This window comes from Solanum tuberosum, unplaced genomic scaffold (assembly GCF_000226075.1).
Source record: "Solanum tuberosum cultivar DM 1-3 516 R44 unplaced genomic scaffold, SolTub_3.0 scf00106, whole genome shotgun sequence".
In the NCBI taxonomy this organism is placed as follows: domain Eukaryota; kingdom Viridiplantae; phylum Streptophyta; class Magnoliopsida; order Solanales; family Solanaceae; genus Solanum; species Solanum tuberosum.
This window is the reverse complement of record NW_006239032.1, coordinates 1,534,987-1,539,973: the sequence shown is the minus strand read 5'-3', so window position 1 is coordinate 1,539,973 and position 4,987 is coordinate 1,534,987. Positions and strand designations below refer to the sequence as shown.

Genomic DNA, 4,987 nt, shown 5'->3' with positions numbered 1-4,987 from the left:
TTTTTTGGCACAATTTCATTGCCTACCAAAACCCCATCAATTTTTAAGAAGACACATGTACTTTTAGTGTCCTTTCTAAATATAAGGATAATATCTATCCATCTATCTATATATATATAGGCCTTATATAAATTTGGCAGCAGAGTGCAAATCTAATGTAGTTATCAATATTATGCATGTAAAAACAAACTACTCAAATAAATAGCAAAAATACTAATATGACCAGAATTTCATTAACAGTAAGATGTATTAAAAGGCGAGAATAGATAAAAACTCAACATAACAAACTTAGAACTAAAATAAAATATTCAAGGAAAAAAAGAAACAATCAACTATATAGATGCATGCATGTTGAACATCTGCCAATACACTAAGCAGTGGCCTAAAACTTACTAAGAAGTGCAAAGCAATAGAAGCAACCACATCAGAATAAGATGATTAATTATTGAAGAAATGAGAAATCAGTAAACGGGGAGACATATATCAGAGTATGTAGTATTCATATTTGGACCAAAACATAGTAGTTGCAAATAAGTTCAGTTAAATGTAGGAGAATTCCAAATTTGACGTATGAAGGAAGTAGGAAAGAGTCTATCTTACTTAAAAGTCAAAAAAAGGGAAGTTTTTGTCTTAGTTTCACTTCTTTGAACAGGCTACTAATGTGCAATGTGCTATTTGTGGGTTGTTAATTAATCAATTTTAAAAAGAGGAATGGACCATGACAAATAATTGGTTGAAGGAGATGCCCCTCATAACTCCCAATATATGTCGAACAATGGATCTAAATTTTTTTAGAAATTAAGTTAATCATTAGTGCTAACCTCAGATACCCTTCTTTCAATTGCTGCTTTAAGACATTGAATCACTTTTTTTCGTTATGCGTCTGATTTTACCAGGAAACATCTATATGTCTTATGCAGTACTCCTTTAATGAGAACAAAGTTTGTAATATTAGTTCACAATGTTCAGAAGAATAAACCATGAAAGAGATTTCAAAACAAATAGAAAATTGTGGTACCTGGTGCGCTATTGGTACTTCAGCATCTACATTGCCATGAAAAACGACATATTGCATATTGGGCAATGTAAAAATTGTATCAAAGAGGATTGTGACAACGGAGTAGTCCTTATCTTACCAATAAAGGATACTTACATTAGGCCTCTCTTTTTCATCCAATCCTTCACCAGCAAGACGCTCATAATCTTGGTTTGCCAACATTAGTTGGTGAAGGCCTTCTCTCGATATGAGAGACCTCTCAGCTAAAGAAATTTGGCAGATGTACATACCCTATAAATTGTTACGGCAAAAAAGTTAGAAGTTGTAATTCACATGTAACATTCCATTCCTACAGAAAGAGTAGAAAGACAAATTAACCACATCATAAAAGAGCAACTGAACACAAAAAGGCTGATGAAAGTCTTCTGTTCATCAGTAATTTTTTATAATAATACCCTCAAATTTTATCAGTGTATTATATAATTAAAAGAACCCAAAAAAGGAATTGACGATGTTGTTGAACAGAACCAAGTTAAGACAATAGAATTTTTTGATATGTAGAAAATTATCGTCCATTGGATCTTCCTTGCAATCATTTTATTTATAGTTGTAATGTTCGGGCCAATTTTCGTGCACTTTGTCTATTCGAAGGAAAAGTGGAACAACAAACCAAATGCCAATACATGATAACCGAATACAAATGAATATATGATACTCAAAATTACGTAGTTGACCTAAAGAAAGAAAAAAAGGATATCCATAAGAAAATAATTAATACTAATACCTTGCGCGATTTATGGAAGACGGTAATTGATAACATAGTGGCTCACATCTTGAACGGTAGAACCAAAACCACCAAGATAAGTCCCAAATGTGCCTTCAGTCCTAATACAAATAATGCTGCTGCAGCCTAAAAAAAATGGCAACAAAAAACTTTAAATGAGTTAACGAAGGCATATTACCAAACAACTTGGATGCAGAATTCACTTAAAAATTTAAGGCATAGACATTCTTGATATGTTAGATTTTTGTAAGACTGTCTAAGTTTAGTTAGTATCATGCATGTAGAAATCTTAGGAAGAAACTATATCCAAAAGAGTAGAAAACTGGGGTAGACATATCAAATTGTGCTTACTGAATCTGAAAGAGTTGAAAAGACGATGCAAGAAGGAACTAATAAGTGCAAACATCATATATATCGAAGTCATGTGTATAATTACTGAGAAATACAAAAATGATTCAGAAACATTGAATTACATCAACTGACTAATATGCTTTGCTTATTAAATTTATGAGATTTAAGTTATATCTTGTACGCTAAGTGTCAACATTAAGTTACATGAGTTAGCAGAGCAAGAAACACAAGGCAAATATGCTCCTTATAGGAGAACCATATCTATTAGTGAAGCTTAACAATTAGTATTAAAATTTTCTGAAAATGTAAGCAGGGATGGTTGTTAAGCCTGTATTGAGAATCTTGTGGGCAGACCGGAAGAAGGGGAAAATTCTCGATGACGTTCAGCAGGAAAAAAGAGAGTAGCAATAACTTTCGAGCTAGCATAGAGCAGTATAAGACCATACAATTGTTCCATGCAATAGCATGAAATTCCTACTAAACTAAAGAAGCAGACGACTGAAAACATTCTCATATGAGTTTCTTTCATACAGTAGAAGAGAGTACATTTCATATGAATCTCATACCACACCAAATACTGGAGAATTTCGTCCAAAACAGAAGAGTTATATTTTTCTTTTAAGTAAGGTATCTGTCGAAATACATCTATATCAAACTAATTTACCTGAGAATCTGCTCCTGCAGATATAAGCACGTTGACAGAATTCAAAAAGGAAGCGCAGTTATTCTCTTATGATATCCTTTGAGCTTTGTCTTTACCTACACAAAGAGATTGTACTTGATGTCAACAAATTTAAACTAAATACTGAATTAGTAATATATTCCAAAAATTACAGAATGAAATAAATGTCTGAATAGCTCAACCTCGCTAATTCGAGGATTATATATTTGGATGGAGGACTAATCCATTCCAATGCCAATAACATTGTATGTTGAGGATAAAATTCCAAAAAGATTGTTGCGGTCTCTTACGTGGGACAAACATAATTGCTTTTTCTCTGGTGACATTTGTGCATATCTAGTATGACGACGCAAATTTCTGTCAGCAGTTCTTTCTTGAACAATCACACAGCTCTTTCTTGAACAATGACAGTATCTTTATTTTTGTCCATTCCTATTTGAAGTAGCTTACATTAACCTATAAATTAGGCTACAAAACGTTAGACAATACTCCCTCCGTCCCTTTTTAGTTGTCCACTTTAGAAATGACACACAGATTAAGGCAACAATGATTAGCACAGTAAAGTTACAATTTTACCTTTATGACAACTTTTCACTTCAAAATTACAACCACTTTTTTGAATTCAAGTGAAATAAATTGGAGGGAAACAACATACACTTTTACAATTTTCAAGAAGTGTAAATAAGGGTATAATAGGAAAAATTTGTTGTCCTTTCTTGATTTGTCAAAATGGACAACTAAATAGGGACAACTAAAAAGGAAATATGGACAAGTAAATAGGGACGGAGGGAGTAGTAAATGAGTTTAACAGAACAACCAATGGGATCAAATGGGATACATTTGAAACATATCTTTCATAAAGTTTGAAGATTTGAGCCTCCAACTTATATAGGATTTGTTATCATGACCCTTAATTGATGAGTAATTGGCCTCTTTCCTAAAATGGATTGAATACGAATAGCTGCGGCTGCAGAAAAAGAAACAGCAAAAGGCCAAAATACAGCAGTGAGTCAACCTCAAAATGAGGTGTCAAACAATAGCAACCAAACAGAACAGAAGTTATTGTATCAATAAAAATGCAAAAGAGAAGTTATTCTAGCAAACACAAGTGAGTACGGTAATGTGAGAAGTTAAATAACAAACAAAGAGAGAGAATAAGCAAGAAAAATTCACTGAAAGTACATTCAACAAAGTTAAGAGCATTAATCGGTATAACATTATGACTGGAAATTTTGTTTACCTCATCATCATTTATTTGCACTTGTATCATCTCAAATAAAAACGTTTGAAGCCTTAAGAGGTAGGTCATCTCAGTCATTTCCTTCAGCTAGAACTATATAAATACTTATCCTTGATTGAATAAGTTGTTCCTGCAATGTTAGGATTTAGGTTAGTGAAAATTAAATATTTGAAATTTAACTAATTGGGCAGGAAGAATCTAAATTGAACAGTGAAATTTTAAACTTAAAATGTTGAACTGATATGATTGCGAGCTAACTCTTAGTTAGCTTTAAAAACAGATGAAGTAAAGGAATCCGAAATTTCATAATGTGTAGCATGAGGGTGCTTACTTGTTAGATTTCTTGCTTTTAAAAGTATCATGAGAATGCTTTTCGAATGATTTCGTCATAAACTACGTTATATGTAGAATGATCATCTGTGTCCTCTGCCGTAGGCGGACGTATTAATATTTTTACGTTCTCTGAACATTTGCTCGAGATAAAGCAACATAAAGTTGTCCATGTGAAAAATTGGTTCACGCAAATATATTCCAACAAAATCTAATGTTTGACCTTGAGCTTTGTTTATAGTCATAGCAAAACATAACCTTATCGGAAATTGTGTTCTTTTGAAGGGAACTGGTAGCTTCTCATCTTGTGATTCTAGTAATGGTATCTTTAGAATAAATACATGTTTATTTTTAAAATCACCTCTGGAAATAGTAGCACTGATAACATATGATTTAAAATCATGACATATTAATCGTGTATCATTGCATAAACCTTCAGTAGGATTTAAGTTTCTTAATAATATAACTCGACAATTTTTTTTCAAAGTTAATTTATAAGGTGGTAAGTTAGCAGGATGTAAGGTATGCAAAAAATCTTCAAATTGGCATTGATCATTTGGTTCGATTGTTTCATCAATAGCTGTATACACTGTAGCATCATCG

General features: G+C 32.4%; 1 long non-coding RNA gene across 1 annotated transcript; it reads right to left on the bottom strand.

Annotated features, from left to right (window-relative positions):
• Positions 1 to 467: 467 nt before the first annotated feature.
• Positions 468 to 4,171, bottom strand: LOC107060968 (uncharacterized). The gene is made up of 7 exons (XR_001473671.1): positions 4,055 to 4,171; positions 3,653 to 3,781; positions 3,105 to 3,270; positions 2,797 to 2,891; positions 1,782 to 1,907; positions 1,019 to 1,288; positions 468 to 925 (listed from the first exon to the last, which is right to left on the bottom strand). It is a non-coding gene; the product is annotated as an uncharacterized lncRNA (long non-coding RNA).
• Between the last annotated feature and the right edge of the window lie 816 nt (positions 4,172 to 4,987).